The sequence below is a fragment of the Orcinus orca genome, chromosome 2 (genome assembly GCF_937001465.1).
Source record: "Orcinus orca chromosome 2, mOrcOrc1.1, whole genome shotgun sequence".
Lineage (NCBI taxonomy): Eukaryota > Metazoa > Chordata > Mammalia > Artiodactyla > Delphinidae > Orcinus > Orcinus orca.
This window is the reverse complement of record NC_064560.1, coordinates 43,281,376-43,302,698: the sequence shown is the minus strand read 5'-3', so window position 1 is coordinate 43,302,698 and position 21,323 is coordinate 43,281,376. Positions and strand designations below refer to the sequence as shown.

General features: G+C 47.1%; 2 long non-coding RNA genes across 6 annotated transcripts in view; both read right to left on the bottom strand.

Annotated features, from left to right (window-relative positions):
* LOC125963532 (uncharacterized) overlaps positions 1-4,566 on the bottom strand; it is a 585,241-nt gene extending 580,675 nt beyond the window's left edge. For both annotated transcript variants that reach the window (XR_007475593.1, XR_007475592.1), the window contains exon 1: positions 4,505-4,566. This is a non-coding gene — a long non-coding RNA (uncharacterized LOC125963532). The remainder of the gene's footprint in view (positions 1-4,504) is intronic.
* LOC125963531 (uncharacterized) overlaps positions 1-21,323 on the bottom strand; it is a 1,468,791-nt gene that overhangs the window by 871,066 nt on the left and 576,402 nt on the right. The gene's annotated exons all lie outside the window — the stretch shown is intronic.

The window sequence follows — 21,323 nt, the reverse complement described above, 5'->3', positions numbered from 1 at the left end:
TGAGTTGGGGTGCTGCATAAAACGAGAGATTGAAATTAGCACAGATACCGTTCCATAAGCCAAATATGTAATAGACAAGAGCTACTCCTTGCTCAACGAAGTGGACTCAACACCCCATATTAAACACCTAAGAATATACCTGACTAGTAAGAAACTTAAAACCTATGGATTTATATGTCTCCGAAAGAGAATCAAGTGTGTGTACAGCGGCATAAATGCAGCAGTGATAGGATTGGTGAGGTTCGGTGAGCAAATGCAGACCCTTTGAAGTCATATTGCATGGTATCCATTCCATGGGTCTCAACTCTCCAGGTTTAAGGGATTCTTCCTTCAGCTAAAACATGCATGTGGAACCCAGAGTATGATCCACCGTGTGATCGGGAAACGTTTTCAAACGTGTCTCAGTTTTTGTCCCCTGGTACTAGGGTGCAACATTCCAGACGCTTTACTAACACTCTCCCCACTTGGAGAGTCAGTGCCTTTAACCTCCTGTTTGGCCCAGTTTGCAATTTCTGCGGAAAATAAACAGGAATAGGGAGAACCAATGAGAGACTAGCTGGAGGTGTCTGGACGGGCAAATTTAACTCTCACTTCCCACCAGGAAGAGGAATTAACCAAAGGCTCAGCGTGCCATGCCGGAATCACACTAGGGCCTGAAGCAATCCTGCGGTGTTGCGGCCAGCTCACAAGAAAATGAGTTGAAGAAAGGAGCTCAGGGGCACTGTCATTCACAAACCTGCAGAGTTATAAATGACAGCTATCGTCCAAAAACATATTGAAGTAAGGCTGCCAAAGAGGACTTGAAAGCAGGGCAGAATTGCAGGAAACCGATTTAAGGAGGTAGACTGGAATTGCATTTAAACATAGGAAAAGAGGCAGAATATCCACAATGATGCACTTGTCCAAAAAGGGCGTATGCGTTTTTTCCTGAATATATTCAGGAAAAAACGCATACGCCCTTTTTGGCCAACCAAGCAAGCTTGCAAAGAAATCTGCACTACAATGAAGTCTCACTTCCCCCAGGTCAAAAGGGATATCTAAAAAAAAGTGTAAAATCCAGAAAGGCAGGACAGGCCATGGAGAACTGGGTGCCTTGTTATTCTGATGGGCGGGATGTAAATTGCCAACAGCTACTCTGGAGAAGTGTATGGTGTTTCCTGAAACATCTAAAAAACAAAGCAACAGAGCCTAGGGCACTTCCACTTATGGTCCTATAGCTTAGGGAAATTAAAATCAAAAAGACACAGCCACCCCAATGTTTGGGATGGCTCTGTTTACAAGAACCTCATTTACGGTACAAGTTCAATATCACAGAAAGCGAAAAATGAATAAAGAAGTTGTGGTACTTACGTACAATGCAGTATCACTCAGCAATGAAATCTATGTCATCAGGCCCGTAGCAGCATAATGAGTGGATTCAGGTACAATGATTCTAAGTGAAATAAGTCACACAGAAAAAGAAACATCATAAGACATCACTAATACACGGAATGTAAACTTGGCTACACAGGAACTGAATTACAAAACAGAACAGGGTCTCACATGTAGAAAACCAACTTATGCTTGCTTAAGGGGAAAGGTGAGTTGGGGTGCTGAATAAAACCAGAGATTGAAATTAGCACAGATAACGTTCCATAAGCCAAATATGTAATAGACAAGAGCTACTCCTTGCTCAACGAAGTGGACTCAACACCCCATATTAAACACCTAAGACTATACCTGACTAGTAAGAATCTTAAAACCTATGGATTTATGGCTCCGAAGGAGCATCAAGCATGTGTACAGTGGAATAAACACAGCATTGATAGGATTGGTGAGGTTCGGTGAGCAAATGCAGACCGTTTGAAGTCATATTGCATGGCACCCATTCCATGGCTCTCAACTCTCCAGGTTTAAGGAATTCTTCCTTCAGCTAAAACATGCATGTGGAACCCAGAGTATGATCCACCGTGTGATCGGGAAACGTGTTCAAATGTGTCTCAGTTTTCGTCCCCTGGTACTCGGGTGAAACATTCCAGACGCTTCACTAAATCTCCCCACTTGGAGAGTCAGTGCCTTTCACCTCCTGTTTGGCCCAGTTTGCAATTTTTGTGGAAAATGAACAGGAATAGGGAGAACCAATGAGAGACTAGCTGGAGGTGTCTGGACGGGCAAATTTAACTCTCATTTCCCACCAGGAAGAGGAATTAACCAAAGGCGCAGCGTGCCGTGCCGGAACCACACTAGGGCCTGAAGCAATCCTGTGGTGTTCTGGCCAGCTCACAAGAAAGCGAGTTGAAGAAAGGAGCTCAGGGGCACCGTAATTCACAAACCTGCAGAATTATAAATGACAGCTATCGTACAAAAATATATTGAAGTAAGGGTGCCAAGAGGACTTGAAAGCGGGGCAGAATTGCAGGAAACCGATTTCAGGAGGTAGACTGGAATTGCATGTAAAGCATAGGAAAAGAGGCAGAACGTCCACAATGATGCACTTGGACAAACAGGGCGTATGCGTTTTTTCCTGAATATATTCAGGAAAAAACGTATACGCCCTTTTGGGCCAACCAAGGAAGCTTGTAAAGAAATCTGCACTACAATGAAGTCACACTAGCCCCCGGTCAAAAGGGCCACCAGAAAAAAGTGTAAAATCCAGAAAGGCAGGACAGGCCATGGAGAACTGGGAGCCTTGTTATGCTGATGGGCGGGATGTAAATTGCCAACAGCCACTCTGGAGAAGTGTATGGTGTTTCCTGAAACATCCAAAAAACCAAGCAACAGAGCCTAGGGCACTTCCACTTATGGTCCTATAGCTTAGGGAAATTAAAATCAAAAAGACACAGCCACCCCAAAGTTTGGGACGGCTGTGTTTACAAGAACCTCGTTTACGGTAAAAGTTCAATATCGCAGAAAGCGAAAAATGGATAAAGAATTTGTGGTACTTACATACAATGCAATATCACTCAGCAAAGAAATCTATGTCATCAGGCACGTAGCAGCATAATGAGTGGATTCAGGTACGATGATTCTAAGTGAAATAAGTCACACAGAAAAAGAAACATCATAAGATATCACTAGTACACGGAATGAAAACTTGGCTACAGAGGAACTGAATTACAAAACAGAACAGGGTCTCAAATGTAGAAAACCAACTTATGCTTGCTTAAGGGGAAAGGTGAGCTGCGGTGCTGCATAAAACCAGAGATTGAAATTAGCACAGATACCGTTCCATAAGCCAACTATATAATAGACAACAGCTACTCCTTGCTCAATGAAGTGGACTCAACACCCCATATTAAACGCCTAAAAATATACCTGACTAGTAAGAATCTTAAAACCTATGGATTTATATGTCTCCGAAAGAGAATCAAGCGTGTGTACAGCGGCATAAACGCAGCAGTGATAGGATTGGTGAGGTTCGGTGAGCAAATGCAGACCTTTTGAAGTCACATTCCATGGTACCCATTCCATGGGTCTCAACTCTCCAGGTTTAAGGGATTCTTCCTTCAGCTAAAACATGCATGTAGAACCCAGAGTATGATCCACCGTGTGATCGGGAAACGTGTTCAAATGTGTCTCAGTTTTCGTACCCTGGTACTCGGGTGCAACATTCCAGATGCTTTACTAACACTCTCCCCACTTGGAGAGTCAGTGCCTTTAACCTCCTGTTTGGCCCAGTTTGCAATTTCTGCGCAAAATGAACAGGAATAGGGAGAACAAATGAGAGACTAGCTGGAGGTGTCTGGACGGGCAAATTTAACTCTCATTTCCCACCAGGAAGAGGAATTAACCATAGGCTCAGCATGCCATGCCGGAACCACACAAGGGCCTGAAGCAATCCTGCGGTGTTGTGGCCAGCTCACAAGAAAGCGAGTTGAAGAAAGAAGCTCAGGGGCACTGTAATTCACAAAGCTGCAGAGTTATCAATGACAGCTATCGTCCAAAAATATATTGAAGTAAGGCTGCCAAGAGGACTTGAAAGCGGGGCAGAATTGCAGGAAACCGATTTCAGGAGGTAGAATGGAATTGCATGTAAAGCATAGGAAAAGAGGCAGAACGTCCACAATGATGCACTTGGCCAAAAAGGGCGTATGCGTTTTTTCCTGAATATATTCAGGAAAAAACGCATACGCCCTTTTTGGCCAACCAAGCAAGCTTGCAAAGGAAATCTGCAATACAATGAAGTCTCACTGCCCCCTGGTCAAAAGCGCCATCAAAAAAAAGTGTAAAATCCACAAAGGCAGGACAGGTCATGGAAAACTGGGAGCCTTGTTATGCTGCTGGGCGGGATGTAAATTGCCAACAGCCACTCCGGAGAAGTGTATGGTGTTTCCTAAAACATCTAAAAAACAAAGCAACAGAGCCTAGGGCACTTCCACTTATGGTCCTATAGCTTAGGGAAATTAAAATCAAAAAGACACAGCCACCCCAATTTTGGGACGGCTCTGTTTACAAGAACCTCGTTTACGGTACAATTTCAATATCACAGAAAGTGAAAAATGGATAAAGAATTTGTGGTACTTACGTACAATGCAATATCACTCAGCAATGAAATCCATGTCATCAGGCCCGTAGCAGCATAATGAGTGGATTCAGGTACGATGATTCTAAGTGAAATAAGTCACACAGAAAAAGAAACATCATAAGATATCACTACTACACGGAATGTAAACTTCGCTACACAGGAACTGAATTACAAAACAGAACAGGGTCTCAAATGTAGAAAACCAAGTTATGCTTGCTTAAGGGGAAAGGTGAGTTGGGGTGCTGCATAAAACGAGAGATTGAAATTAGCACAGATACCGTTCCATAAGCCAAATATGTAATAGACAAGAGCTACTCCTTGCTCAACGAAGTGGACTCAACACCCCATATTAAACACCTCAGAATATACCTGACTAGTAAGAAACTTAAAACCTATGGATTTATATGTCTCCGAAAGAGAATCAAGTGTGTGTACAGCGGCATAAATGCAGCAGTGATAGGATTGGTGAGGTTCGGTGAGCAAATGCAGACCCTTTGAAGTCATATTGCATGGTATCCATTCCATGGGTCTCAACTCTCCAGGTTTAAGGGATTCTTCCTTCAGCTAAAACATGCATGTGGAACCCAGAGTATGATCCACCGTGTGATCGGGAAACGTTTTCAAATGTGTCTCAGTTTTTGTCCCCTGGTACTAGGGTGCAAAATTCCAGACGCTTTACTAACACTCTCCCCACTTGGAGAGTCAGTGCCTTTAACCTCCTGTTTGGCCCAGTTTGCAATTTCTGCGGAAAATAACCAGGAATAGGGAGAACCAATGAGAGACTAGCTGGAGGTGTCTGGACGGGCAAATTTAACTCTCACTTCCCACCAGGAAGAGGAATTAACCAAAGGCTCAGCGTGCCATGCCGGAATCACACTAGGGCCTGAAGCAATCCTGCGGTGTTGCGGCCAGCTCACAAGAAAATGAGTTGAAGAAAGGAGCTCAGGGGCACTGTAATTCACAAAACTGCAGAGTTATAAATGACACCTATCGTCCAAAAATATATTGAAGGAAGGCTGCCAAGAGGACTTGAAAGCAGGGCAGAATTGCAGGGAACCGATTTAAGGAGGTAGACTGGAATTGCATTTAAACATAGGAAAAGAGGCAGAACATCCACAATGATGCACTTGTCCAAAAAGGGCGTATGCGTTTTTTCCTGAATATATTCAGGAAAAAACGCATACGCCCTTTTTGGCCAACCAAGCAAGCTTGCAAAGAAATCTGCACTACAATGAAGTCTCACTTCCCCCAGGTCAAAAGGGATATCTAAAAAAAAGTGTAAAATCCAGAAAGGCAGGACAGGCCATGGAGAACTGGGTGCCTTGTTATTCTGATGGGCGGGATGTAAATTGCCAACAGCTACTCTGGAGAAGTGTATGGTGTTTCCTGAAACATCTAAAAAACAAAGCAACAGAGCCTAGGGCACTTCCACTTATGGTCCTATAGCTTAGGGAAATTAAAATCAAAAAGACACAGCCACCCCAAAGTTTGGGATGGCTCTGTTTACAAGAACCTCATTTACGGTACAAGTTCAATATCACAGAAAGCGAAAAATGAATAAAGAAGTTGTGGTACTTACGTACAATGCAATATCACTCAGCAATGAAATCTATGTCATCAGGCCCGTAGCAGCATAATGAGTGGATTCAGGTACGATGATTCTAAGTGAAGTAAGTCACACAGAAAAAGAAACATCATAAGTTATCACTAATACACGGAATGTAAACTTGGCTACAGAGGATCTGAATTACAAGACAGAACAGGGTCTCAAATGTAGAAAACCATCTTATGCTTGCTTAAGGGGAAAGGTGAGTTTCGGTGCTGCATAAAACCAGAGACTGAAATTAGCACAGATAAACTTCCATAAGCCAAATATGTAATAGACAAGAGCTACTCCTTGCTCAACGAAGTGGACTCAACACCCCATATAAAACGCCTAAGAATATACCTGACTAGTAAGAAACTTAAAACCTACGGATTTATATGTCTCCGAAAGAGACTCAAGCATGTGTACAATGGCATAAATGCAGCTGTGATAGGATTGGTGAGGTTCGGTGAGCAAATGCAGACCCTTTGAAGTCATATTGCATATTACGCATTCCACGGGTCTCAACTCTCCAGGTTTAAGGGATTCTTCCTTCAGCTAAAACATGCATGTGGAACCCGGAGTATGATCCACCGTGTGATCGGGAAACGTGTTCAAATGTATCTCAGTTTTTGTCCCCTTGTACTCAGGTGCAACATTCCAGACGCTTTACTAGCACTCTCCCCACTTGGAGAGTCAGTGCCTTTAACCTCCTGTTTGGCCCAGTTTGCAATTTCTGGGGAAAATAAACAGGACTAGGGAGAACCAATGAGAGACTAGCTGGAGGTGTCTGAACGGGCAAATTTAACTCTCATTTCCCACCAAGAAGAGGAATTAACCAAAGGCTCAGCGTGCCGTGCCGGAACCACACTAGGGCCTGAAGCAATCCTGCGGTGTTGCGGCCAGCTCACAAGAAAGCGAGTTGAAGAAAGGAGCTCAGGGGCACTGTCATTCACAAACCTGCAGAGTTATAAATGACAGCTATCGTCAAAAAATATATTGAAGTAAGGCTGCCAAGAGGACTTGAAAGCGGGGCAGAATTGCAGGAAACCGATTTCAGGAGGTAGACTGGAATTGCATTTAAAGCATAGGAAAAGAGGCAGAACGTCCACAATGATGCACTTGGCCAAAAAGAGCGTATGCGTTTTTTCCTGAATATATTCAGGAAAAAACGCATACGCCCTTTTTGGCCAACCAAGCAAGCTTGCAAAGGAAATCTTCACTACAATGAAGTCTCACTTCCCCCCGGTCAAAAGGGCCACCTGAAAAAAGTGTAAAATCCAGAAAGGCAGGACAGGCCATGGAGAACTGGGAGCCTTGTTATGCTGATGGGCGGGATGTAAATTGCCAACAGCCACTCTGGAGAAGTGTATGGTGTTTCCTGAAACATCTAAAAAACAAAGCAACAGAGCCTAGGGCACTTCCACTTATGGTCCTATAGCTTAGGGAAATTAACATCAAAAAGACACAGCCACCCCAAAGTTTGGGACGGCTCTGTTTACAAGAACCTCGTTTACGGTACAAGTTCAATATCACAGAAAGCGAAAAATGGATAAAGAAGTTGTGGTACTTACGTACAAAGCAGTATCACTCAGCCATGAAATCTATGTCATCAGGCCCGTAGCAGCATAATGAGTGGATTCAGGTACGATGATTCTAAGTGAAACAAGTCACACAGAAAAAGAAACATCATAAGATATCACTAATACACGGAATGTAAACTTCGCTACACAGGAACTGAATTACAAAACAGAACAGGGTCTCAAATGTAGAAAACCAACTTATGCTTGCTTAAGGGGAAAGGTGAGTTGGGGTGCTGCATAAAACCAGAGATTGAAATGAGCACAGATACCGTTCCATAAGCCAAATATGTAATAGACAAGAGCTACTCCTTGCTCAACGAAATGGACTCAACACCCCATATTAAACGCCTAAGAATATACCTGAGTAGTAAGTATCTTAAAACCTATGGATTTCTATGTCTCCGAAAGAGAATCAAGCATGTGTACAGCGGCAGAAACGCAGCAGTGATAGGATTGTTGAGGTTCGGTGAGCAAATGCAGACCCTTTGAAGTCATATTGCATGGTACCCATTTCATGGGTCTCAACTCTACAGGTTTAAGGGATTCTTCCTTCAGCTAAAACATGCATGTGGAACCCAGAGTATGATCCACCGTGTGATCGGGAAACATGTTCAAATGTGTCTCAGTTTTTGTCCCCTGGTACTAAGGTGCAACATTCCAGACGCTTTGCCAACACTCTCCCCACTTGGAGAGTCAGTGCCTTTAACCTCCTGTTTGGCCCAGTTTGCAATTTCTGCGTAAGATGAACCGGAATAGGGAGAACCAATGAGAGACTAGCTGGAGGTGTCTGGACGGGCAAATTTAACTCTCATTTCCCACCAGGAAGAGGAATTAACCAAAGGCTCAGTGTGCCGTGCTGGAACCACACTAGGGCCTGTAGCTATCATGCAGTGTTGCGGCCAGCTCACAAGAAAGCGAGTTGAAGAAAGGAGCTCAGGGGCACTGTAATTCACAAAACTTCAGAGTTATAAATGACAGCTATCCTCCAAAAATATATTCAAGTAAGGCTGCCAAGTGACTTGAATGCGGGGCAGAATTGCAGGAAACCGATTTCAGGAGGTAGACTGGAATTCCATGTAAAGCATATGAAAAGAGGCAGAACGTCCACAATGATGCACTTGGCCAAAGGGGCGTATGCTTTTTTTCCTGAATATATTCAGGAAAAAACACATAAGCCATTTTTGGCCAACCAAACAAGCTTGTGAAGGAAATCTGCACTACAATGAAATCTCACTGCCCCCAGGTCAAAAGGGCCAACTGAATAAAGTGTAAAATCCAGAAAGTCAGGACAGGCCACGGAGAACTGGGAGCCTTGTTATGCTGATGGGCAGGATGTAAATTTCCAGCAGCCACTCTGGGGAAGTGTATGGTGTTTCCTGAAACACCTAAAAAACAAAGCAACAGAGCCTAGGACACTTCTACTTATGGTCCTATAGCTTAGGGAAATTAAAATCAAAAAGACACAGCCACCACAAAGTTTGGGACGGCTCTGTTTACAAGAACCTCGTTTACGGTACAAGTTCAATATCACAGAAAGAAAAAAATGGATAAAGAAGTTGTGGTACTTACGTACAATGCAATATCACTCAGCAATGAAATCTATGTCATCAGGCCCGTAGCAGCATAATGAGTGGATTCAGGTACGATGATTCTAAGTGAAATAAGTCACACAGAAAAAGAAACATCATAAAATATCACCACTACACGGAATGTAAATTTGGCTACACAGGAACTGAATTAAAAAACAGAACAGGGTCTCAAATGTAGAAAACCAACTTATGCTTGCTTAAGGGGAAAGGTGAGTTGGGGTGCTGCATAAAACCAGACATTGAAATTAGCACAGATACCGTTCCATAAGCCAAATATGTAATAGACAAGAGCTACTCCTTGCTCAGCGAAGTGGACTCAACACCCCATATTAAACGCCTAAGATTATACCTGACTAGTAAGAATCTTAAAACCTATGGATTTATATGTCTCCGAAAGAGAATCAAACGTGTGTACAGCGGCATAAACGCAGCAGTGATAGGATTGTTGAGGTTCGGTGAGCAAATGCAGACCCTTTGAAGTCATATTGCATGGTACCCTTTCCATGGGTCTCAACTCTCCAGGTTTAAAGGATTCTTCTTTCAGCTAAAACATGCATTTGGATCCCAGAGTATGAAGTCATATTGCATGGTACCCATTCCATGGGTGTCAACTCTCCAGGTTTAAGGGATTCTTCCTTCAGCTAAAACATGCATATGGAACCCAGAGTATGATCCACCATGTGATCGGGAAACGTGTTCAAATGTGTCTCAGTTTTCGTCCCCTGGTACTCAGGTGCAACATTCCAGACGCTTTACTAACACTCTCCCCACTTGGAGAGTCAGTGCCTTTAACCTCCTGTTTGGGCCAGTTTGCAATTTCTGCAGAAGATGAACAGGAATAGGCAGAACCAATGAGAGACTAGCTGGAGGTGTCTGGACGGGCAAATTTAACTCTCATTTCCCACCAGGAAGAGGAATTAACCAAAGGCTCAGCATGCCGTGCCGGAACCACACTAGGGCCTGAAGCAATCCTGCGGTGTTGCGGCCAGCTCACAAGAAAGCGAGTTGAAGAAAGGAGCTCAGGAGCACTGTCATTCACAAACCTGCAAAGTTATAAATGACAGCTATCGTCCAACAATATATTAAAGTAAGGCTGCCAAGAGGACTTGAAAGTGGAGCAGAATTGCAGGAAACCGATTTCAGGAGGTAGACTGGAATTGCATTTAAAGCAGAGGAAAAGAGGCAGAACGTCCACAATGATGCACTTGGCCAAAAAGGGTGTATGCGTTTTTTCCTGAATATATTGAGGAAAAAACACATACGACCTTTTTGGCCAATGAAGCAAGCTTGCAATGGAAATCTGCACTACAAAGTAGTCTCACTTCCCCCCGGTCAAAAGGGCCATCTGAAAAAAGTGTAAAATCCAGATAGGCAGGACAGGCAATGTAGAACTGGGAGCCTTGTTATGCTGATGGGCGGGATGTAAATTGCCAACAGCCACTCTGGAGAAGTGTATGGTGTTTCCTGAAACATCTAAAAAACAAAGCAACAGAGCCTAGGGCACTTCCACTTATGGTCCTATAGCTTAGGGAAATTAAAATCAAAAAGACACAGGCACCCCAAAGTTTGGGACGTCACTGTTTACAAGAACCTCGTTTACGGTACAAGTTCAATATCGCAGAAAGCGAAAAATGGATAAAGAAGTTGTGGTACTTACGTACAATGCAATATCACTCAACAATGAAATCTATGTCATCAGGCCGTTAGCAGCATAATGAGTGGATTCAGGTACGATGATTCTAAGTGAAATAAGTCACACAGAAAAAGAAACATCATAAGATATCACTAATACACAGAATGTAACCTTGGCTACACAGGAACTGATTTACAAAACAGAACAGGGTCTCAAATGTAGAAAACCAACTTATGCTTGCTTAAGGGGAAAGGCGAGTTGGGGTGCTGTATAAAACCAGAGATTGAAATTAGCACAGATACCATTCCATAAGCCAAGTATGTAATAGACAAGAGCTACTCCTTGCTCAACGAAGTGGACTCAACACCCCATATTAAACGCCTAAGAATATACCTGACTAGTAAGAATCTTAAAACATATGCATTTATATGTCTCCGTAAGAGAATCAAGCATGTGTACAGCAGGATAAACACAGCAGTGATAGGTTTGGTTAGGTTCGGTGAGCAAATGCAGACCCTTTGAAGTCATATTGCATGGTACCCATTCCATGGGTCTCAACTCTCCATGTTTAAGGGATTCTTCCTTCAGCTAAAACATGCATGTGGAACCCAGAGTATGATCCACCGTGTGATTGGGAAATGTGTTCAAATGTGTCTCAGTTTTTGTCCCATGGTACTCGGGTGCAACATTCCAGACGCTTTACTAACACTCTCCCCACTTGGAGAGTCAGTGCCTTTAACTTCCTGTTTGGCCCAGTTTGCAATTTCTGCGGAAGATGAACAGGAATAGGGAGAACAAATGAGAGACTAGTTGGAGTTGTCTGGACAGGCAAATTTAACTCTCACTTCCCACCAGGAAGAGGAATTAACCAAAGGCTCAGCGTGCCGTGCCGGAACCAGATTAGAGCCTGAAGCAATCCTGAGGTGTTGCGGCCAGCTCACAAGAAAGCGAGTTGAAGAAAGGAGCTCAGGGGCACTGTAATTCACAAACCTGCAGAGTTATAAATGACAGCTATCATCCAAAATTATACTGAAGTAAGGCTGCGAAGAAGACTTGAATGCCGGGCAGAATTGCTGGAAACCGATTTCAGAAGGTACACGGGAGTCACTCTTAAAGCATAGGAAAAGAGATAGAACTTGGAAAATAATGCACTTGGCAAAAAAGGGCATATGTGTTTTATCCAGAGCTCTCATAACCAAGGGGAGGAGGCTCCCAGAAGGCTCCAAGTGCCACCAGAGGGCTCATGTCCACAAGGTGAGGTGAGCAAGCCAGGCAGGAGTTACCTCACAGCAGAGGTCTCACCTCACAGAAGGGTGAGAAACCCAGCCAACATCAGACTCTCCCCAGAGGGCCCACATCACCAAGGGGATGGGAACCAGGCAGGAGTGTCTTCACACCAGTGGGGCCACTTCATCGAAAGGTGAGGTACTCAGCACATGTGTCCTCAAACCAGAGGACCCACATCACCAAGGGCCTCGGAGTGAGGCAGGCTGGAGTAGCCTCACAACACTGGGCCCATAGAATAAAAAAGTGAGGAATCCAGCATTTGGAACCTCCCAGCAGGCGGCCCAGAGCACCGAGGCTATGGGATCCAGGCCACAGTGAACTCACAGAAGAGGGCCCATGTCATGAAACTGAGCAACCCAGCCATTGGGACCTCAAAGCAGGAGGCCCATATCCCCATGGGGATATAAATCTGGTAGGAGTGTCCTCGAACAACTGAGAACGTATCAGAAAATTTTGGGAGACCAGCAGTTAGGGCCTGACGCCAGGGGGCCCTCATAACTGAGGGGAGGAGACTCCCAGCAGGTTCCAACTGCCAACAGAGGGCCCACGCCTACAAGGTGGCATGCGCCAGCCAGGCAGTAGTGACCTCACAGCAGAGGGCCTATCTTACAGAAGGGTGAGGAACCGAGGCAGGATGAGACTGTCGCCAGAGGGCTCACAACACCAAGGGGATGGGAACCAGTCAGGACTGTCCTCCCACCAGTGGGGCCACATCATCGAAAGGTGAGGAACCCAGCACATGCGGCCTCATATCAGAGGACATACATCACCAAGGGGCTGGGAGTGAGGCAGGTAGGAGTAGCCTAAAAACAGAGGGCCCAAAGAATAAAAAAGGTGAGGAATCCAGCATTTGGAACCTCCCAGCAGGTGGCCGAGAGCACAGAAGCTATGGGATGCAGGCAGGAGTGAACTAACACCAGAGAGCCCACATCATGAAACTGTGAGCAACCCAGGCGTTGGGACCTCAGAGCAGAAAGCCCACATCCCCATGGGGATGGGAACCTGACAGGAGTGTCCTGGCATCACTGGGCTCACATCAGAAAACGTGGGGAGCCCAGCAGTTCGGGCCTGATGCTAGAGGGCCATCATCACCGAGGGCAGGAGGCTCCCAGCAGGTTCCATGTGCCAACAGAGGGCCCACGTCGCCAAGGTGATGTGTGCAAGTCAGGCAGGATTGACCTCACAGCAGAGGGCCTACCTCACAGAAGAGTGAGGAACCCAGCCAGGATAAGACTGTCACCAGAAGGCCCACATCACCAAGGGGATGGGAACCAGGCAGGAGTGTCCTCACACCAGTGGGGCCACATCATTGAAAGGTGAGGAACCCAGCACATGTGGCCTCAAACCAGAGGACCCACATCACGAAGGGGTTGCGAGTGAGGCAGGCAGGAGGAGCATCACAACACAGGACCCATAGAATACAAAAGTTGAGGAACCGAGCAGTTGGAACCTCCCATCAGGCGGTCAAGAGCACAGAGGCTATGGGATCCAGGCCACAGTGAACTAACACCAGAGAGCCCACATCATGAAATTGTGATCAACCCAGCTGTTGGAACCTCAGAGCAGAAGGCCCACATCCCCATGGAGATGGGAACTTAAGAGGAGTGCCCGAGCATCACTGGGCTCACTAAGAAAAGTTGGGGAGCCCAGCACTTAGGGCCTGACGTCAGAGGGCCCTCATCACAGAGGTGAGGAGGCTCCCAGCAGGGTCCAAGTGCCACCAGAGGGCTCATGTCAACAAGGCGAGGTGAGCAAGCCAGGCAAGAGTTACCTGATAGTAGAGGGCCCACCTCACAGATGGGTGAGGAACCCAGCCAGGATCAGACTCTCACCAGAGGACCCACATCACAAAGGGGATGGGAACCAGTCAGGATTATCCTCACACCAGTGGGGCCTCATCATCTTAAGGTGAGGAACCCAGCACATGTGTCCTCAAACCAGAGGACCCACATCACCAAGGGCCTTGGAGTGAGGCAGGCAGGAGTACCCTCACAACACAGGGCACATAATATAAAAAACGTGAGGATTCCAGCATTTAGAACTTCCAGCAGGCGGCCCAGAACACCGAGGCTATGGGATCCAGGCCACAGTGAACTCACAGCAGAGGGCCCACATCATAAAACTGTGAGCAACCCTGGCGTTGGGACCACAGCACAGAAGGCCCACATCCCCATGGGAATGGGAACCTGGCTGGAGTGTCCTCGCACCACTGGGCGCACATCAGAAAATGTGGGGAGCCCACCATTTAGGGCCTGACGCCAGAGGGCCGTCATCACCGAGAGGAGGAGGCACCCTGCACGCTCCAACTGCCACCAGAGGGCTCACGTCTCCAAGGTGACGTGTGCCAGCCAGGCAGGAGTGACCTCACAGAAGAGGGCCTACCTCACAGAACGTTGAGGAACCCAGCCAGGATTAGACTCTCGCCAGAGGGCCCACCTCACCAAGGGGATGGGAACCAGGCAGGAGTGTCCTCACACGAGTGGGGCCACATCATCGAAAGGTGAGGAACACAGCACATGTGGCCTCAAGCCATAGGACAGTCATCACCAAGGGGCTGGCAGTGAGGCAGGCAGGAGGAGCCTCACAAGAGAGGGCACATAGAATAAAAAAGTTGAGGAATCCAGCAGTTGGAACCTCCCAGCAGGCGGCTCAGAGCACCGATGATAAGGGATCCTTGCCGGAGTGAACTCACAGCAGAGGGCCCACATCATGGTACTGTGAGCAAGCCAGCCGTTTTGACCTCAGAGCAGAAGGCCCATATCCCCATGGGGATGGGAACCTGGCAAGAGTGTCCTCACTCACTTGGCGCACATCAGAAAATGTGGGGAGCCCTGCAGTTATGGCTTAAGGCAAGAGGGCCCTCATCACCGAGGGGAGGAGGATTCCAGCACACTCCAACTGCCACCAGAGGGCCCACGTCGCCAAGGTGACGTGTGCCAGACAGGCATGATTGACCTCACAGCAGAGGGCCCACCTCACAGAAGGGTGAGGAACCCAGCCAGGATCAGACTCTCACCTGAGGGCCCACATCAGCAAGGGGATGGGAACCAGTCAGGACTGTCTTCCCTCCAGTGGGGCCACATCATCAAAAGGTGCGGAACCCAGCACATGTGGCCTCAAATCAGAGGACACATATCACTAAGGGAATGGGAGTGAGGCAGGCAGGAGTAGCCTAAAAACAGAGGGCCCAAAGAATAAGAAAGGTGAGGAATCCAGCAGTTGGAACCTCCCAGCAGGCGGCCGAGAGCACAGAAGCTATGGGATGCAGGCAGGAGTGAACTAAGAGCAGAGAGCCCACATCATGAAACTGTGAGCAACCCAGGCGTTGGGACCTCAGAGCAGAAGGCCCACATCCCAATGGGGATGTGAACCTGGCTGGAGTGCCCTCGCACCACTGGGCGCACATCACAAAATGTGGGGAACCCAGCAGTTAGGGCCTGACCCAAGAGGGCCCTCATCACCGGGGGGAGCAGATTCCCAGCACGCTCCAACTGCCACCACACGGCTGATTTCACCAAGGCAATGTGTGCCAGCCATGCAGGAGTGACCTATCAGCAGAGGGTCTCCCTCACAGGTGGGTGAGGAACACAGCCAGGAACAGACTCTCACCAGCGAGTCCACATAACCACGTGGATGAGAACCAGGCAGGAGTGTCCTCACACTAGTGGGGCCACATCATCGAAAGGTGAGGAACCCAGCAAAGGTGGCCACAAACTAGAGGACACACATCACCAAGGGGTTGAGAGTGAGGTAGGTGTCTGGACGGGCATATTTAACACTCATTTCCCACGAGGAAGAGGAATTAACCAAAGGCTCAGCGTGCCCTGCCAGAAGCAGATTAGGGCCTGAAGCAGTCTTGCGGGTTTGCGGCCAGCTCACAAGAAAGCGAGTTGAAGAAAGGAGCTCAGGGGCCCTGTAATTCACAAACCTGCAGAGTTATAAATGACAGCTATCGTCCAAAAATATATTGAAGTAAGGCTGCCAAGAGGACTTGAAAGCGGGGCAGAATTGCAGGAAACCGATTTCAGGAGGTAGACTGGATTTGCATTTAAAGCATAGGAAAAGAGGCAGAACATCAACAATGATGCACTTGGCAAAAAAGGGCGTATGAGTTTGTTCCTGAATATATTCAGGAAAAAACACATACACCCTTTTTGGCAAACCAAGCAAGCTTGCAATGGAAATCCGAACTACTATGAAGTGTCACTTCCCCCCGGTCTAAAGGGCCATCTGTGAAAAGTGTAAAATCCAGAAAGGCAAGACAGGCCATCGGGAAAAAGGAGCCTTGTTATGCTGATGGGCGGGATGTAAATTGCCAACAGCCACTCTGGAGAAGTGTATGGTGTTTCCTGATACATCCAAAAAACAAAGCAACAGAGTCTAGGGCATTTCCACTTATGGTCCTATAGCTTAGGGAAATTAAAATAAAAAAGACACAGCCACCCCAAAATTTGGGACGGCTCTGTTTACAGGAACCTCGTCTACAGTACAAGTTAAATATCCCAGAGAACAAATAATTCATAAAGAAGTTGCGGTACTTACGTACAACAGAATACCACTCAGCAATGAAATCTGTGTCACCAGGCCTGTACCAGCATAATGAGTGGATTGAGGCACGATGATTCTAAGTGAAATAAGTCACACAGAAAAAGAAACATCATAAGGTATCACTAATGCACGGAATGTAAACTTGGCTACACAGGAACTGAATTACAAAACAGAACAGGGTCTCAAGTTTAGAAAACCAACTTATGCTTGCTTAAGGGGAAAGGTGAGTTGGGGTGCTGCATAAAACCAGAGTTTGAAATTAGCACAGATACTGTTCCATAAGCCAAATATGTAATAGACAAGACCTACCCCTTGCTCAATGAAATGGACTCAACAATGAGGTATCACCTCACACCTGTTAGAATGGGCATCATCTGAAAATCTACAAACAACAAATGCTGGAAAGGGTGTGGAGAAAAGGAAGCCTCTTCCACTATTGTTGGGAATATAAATTGATACAGTCACTATGGAGAACAATATGGAGTTTCTTAAGAAACTAATAATAGAATTACCATATGATACAGCAATCCCAGTACTGGACATATACCCAGACAAAACCATAAATCAAAAAGAGACATTCACCGCAATGTTCAATGCATCACTATTTACAATATCGAGGTAATGGAAGCAACCTAAAGGCCCACAGACAGACGAATGCATAAAGATGTGGTACATATATAAAATGGAATATTACTAAGCCATGAAAGGAATGAAATTGGGTCATTTGTAGAGACGTCGATGGATCTAGAGAGTGTCATACAGACTGAAGTAAGTCAGAAAGAGAAAAACAAACCTTGTATATTCATGCATATATGTGGAACCTAGAAAAACTGTACAGATTAACCGTTTTGCAAGGCATAAATAGAGCAACAGATGTAGACAACAATCGTATGGACAACAAGGGGGGAAAGCTCTTGGGGGGGGTGGTGGTGGGAGGAGTTGAGAGATTGGGATTGGCATGTAAACATTTATATGTATAAAATAGATAACCAATAAGAACCTGCTGTATAAAAATATAAAATAAAATTCAAAATTAAAAGGAAATAAAATTTAAAAAATAAAACAGAAAAAACAATTATTCCCTTCACATACATGTATTTATATGAATAAATTATTTCCATGCTTATATCTGTAAATACAAAAAAGAGGAATAAAATCTACCTTGAACCAAAAACGAAAAAGAGAAAAAAAAAAACAGAACCCACCAGTTACTCAGAGGAAAACCGTATCAGGGCACTTGCTCCAGTTGTAAACAATTCTGAAGTTGGTCAGTGGTGGGGAATCATCTCCCATTCAGCCAGCAGCCCCCACAGAACAAGCGTCCTCATTGCAAAGCTGGGGCACCGTGCCGAGGCATCTGTGAGTAAACGTGAGCTGAGCCCCAGGCCAGTTGCTGCTGAACTGTTCCCACCCTTCCCAGGTAAAACACCTGAATATATACAAGGACTTGAAAGCCTAGAGGAAGGGCCATGGAGCCACATGAGTGACAGCATGCCAGCTGACTTGGTGCCTGCAGGCCAGCCAGGATGGTCCTGGCCCTGGGTGCTCTTCTGGAAGATTTCCATTTCCCTGCCTGAGATACCCGTCCTGTCCCTGCCCCCACTGCTTTTTTCCTTCCTCACCTCTGCCCAGGGAGAAATTCCAGCAGCAGGTATGGGTGACACATCCTCTTCTTTAGCAGGTGGCATCCTGGCAACTGCTGCAGAAAGTCCAGCAGAGCCCCACTCACACTGGGCCACCCACAAAGCCGTGGCCTCTCACTCCCTCCCACCAGCCCAGCCCCGAGACTGCTGACAGGGCAGAGAAAATGGCGTCAGGCACAGCTGCAGGGGCTCTTGCTGCCTGGAGTGGTATTTATATTGATCTCAACCCAGGCACACCTGGGGAGGGCTGGCCGGCACGGTAAGGCTGCCCACGTCAGCCAATCATCACCCCTCAGGGGCTCACAGTTGCAGAAAATGGAACTTGCTGAACCGGCCAGGTCCAAGGAACAGGTGTGGGCTCCTGAGAGTCAGGATAGACAAGGGGCTGCAGCTTTGGCTTGTTTTCTAATCATTTTATCTGGCCCATGAGTGGGAGACAACTTCAAGAAAACCCTCTCCTAATGAGAGGAACCCAGGAGTCAGGGAGAGGAGGGGTGGGTGGTGGTTGGAGACAGAGGCCTGGTGCCCTGGGTGCAGTGGAAGTCTCTGGAAGACCAGGTGGAGGGAGGCCACACACAGTGATGCCCAGGGTCACAGACCTGTCGGAGCTGCTGTTTGTTAGTTCAAGTCCTGCTCTGAGGTGCTCTGTGTCAGCTCTGAGCGACAGGTGAGCTGGGGGTGCTCTTCAATGAGGGCTATGTGCACGGTTCCTGTGTGCCCAGCCCTGCCACGGTACCTGCAAGGGTAGCTCTGTATCCTGGGAGGGGCCTGACCATGAGAGCCCCGTGGGCTGGGTTGGGGGTGGGGTACCTGCCCAGGAGAGCTCCATATCCTGGGATTGGCCTGACCACGAGAGCCCCATGGGCTGCTGGGGACCTGGTAAAGGATGTCAGGACAGTCAGTGAAGCCACCGAGGATATACCTCCAGTTGCTCCTGATTCCTACACCCTGCTGGTCATTCTACCAACCACCAGGACATGGTATTCTGTATTAGTCTTCAATGATGCCGTCTTTTGTATTCCATTAGTCCCAGAGTCACAAGAAATTTTGGCTTGTGAGTGGCAGGACTCAACATACAACTAAAACAATACTTCCGGGCCGTCTTGTCCCAAGGGTTCAAAAATTCCCACACCATCTTTGGGGAAAGCTTAGCTAAAGACCGAAAAGTTCTACCTCTGGAAAAGGAAACCCTCCTTCAATATGCAGATGACATTCTGATCGCCAGCCCTACTAAGGAGGCCTCTGAACTACCAAGCCAATAAAGGATAGAAGTTGTCCAAGAAAAAGCTCAAATATCACAGACTGCGGTGACCTGCCTGGACTTCATTCTCACACAGGGTCAGAGAAGCCCATCCCAGGAAAGGGAAGAAACCATTTGCAGCCTTACCCCTTTCTAAAACTAGAAGACAGCTTAGGGGTTCCTGGGGAGGCCAGGGTTTGCTGCTTCTGGATCCCTAACTACAGTCTACTAGCTGGGCCTCTATATGAAACACTGAAAGGAAAAGATGATGATCCTTTTGAACAGAATCCAGAAGTGGCCTTTCAAGAATGGAAAGAGCAGTCAATTCAGACCCTTGCCCTGGAACTCCCTAATTGAGCTAAACCCTTTGACCTTTCCATTCCCAGTGAAAGGTGAATCGCCATTGGAGAATTAGTGCAAAAACTGGGACCACTTGAAATGGAACAACGCAAGAATGCCATCCAGGTAGGATAAACTACAGTCACCAAGGGGCTTGGCCCACTGCCACATCTGGCCAAGATACTGGCGGTATCTAAAAACCTGGAAATCAGCAGCCCAAAAGGCCACCTCCCTCCTAAGGGAAAAGGACCCCACGTGGTGATCCTAATCACCAACCATGCCCTGAAGTTGCAGGGTTCGCTCCGTGGGCACACCGACCTCGAGTGAGGAGGCCCTCCAACTCCAACATCCAGAGAGATAACCGGGGGCAACAGGGCACCATGACGACTCGTGTGAACATCACTTGACCTGGAGTTTCTCTCATAAAACAACAATAGTGTGTCCCGAAGGAGTAGACTACTGCTTGCAGGACTTACTGCACCCGGAGGGGAGCTAATAATCTTGGCGGGGGAACCGTATATCACACTGTCACCATAGAAAAGCCTACAGACACCGTGATGATGGTGGCCAATAAGACCGGCTGGACTCCTGTTTACTTCAAAAGGCTGTTGACTCAGTGGCCATCACGGTCCTTGATCACCACTGACCCTGGACTGTCTGGGAGTTGAGCGGGCAGGGCTCTGACACTTGGTGCTGTTTTTACGTTAATTCAGGGGCCTAATTGAAGAAAGAGCAGACTACTGGTCAGAGCATCTAGGCTGGCAGAAACGGTCAGCCTAAGGTGGCCGAACAAATGTGGGGCGGGGTGAAATCGGCCCCCACAGCGTCTCTGCACATCTCTTTCCTGGACCCTAAAAGGTCATTAGAATCTATAACACTTCCAATGCTGGTGCTCAGGCGGACGAGCAGGGAGGCAGGGGTCCTGGGGCCAATCAACGTCACCTGGAGGCTGTTGGGGAGAAGTTCTGACCCTCGTCCCCTGGTATGAGGGCTCCCAACTCAGCACTCAGCAGTTACAGAAGAAGGGTCTGCACCCTCAGCACTCCAAGAATGAGGAATGGGACAAAAGGCAGAGGAAGGGTTTGTCCCCAGCAAAGCCCATTAAAAATCCCTGGGAGATAAAAATAGAATCTGAGCAATAAAGTCAAGTCTGACCATTTTTATCCTTTGTGCTTTGTCTAATTTCACGTGCTCCTAGGGTCCCGCATGCAGAGGTTCCACACCCGGCACTTCAGACCAGATTTCCTAGTGCAGAATGGCTGGGTCGACACCTCAGCTCCTGGGGCCCAGTGCAGACTCCGAAATATAGAGCCTGAGCTGCAGCCAACCCGGCCCTCGAGAGCTCCGCCCCCTTCCTCCCACTGACTCTGAC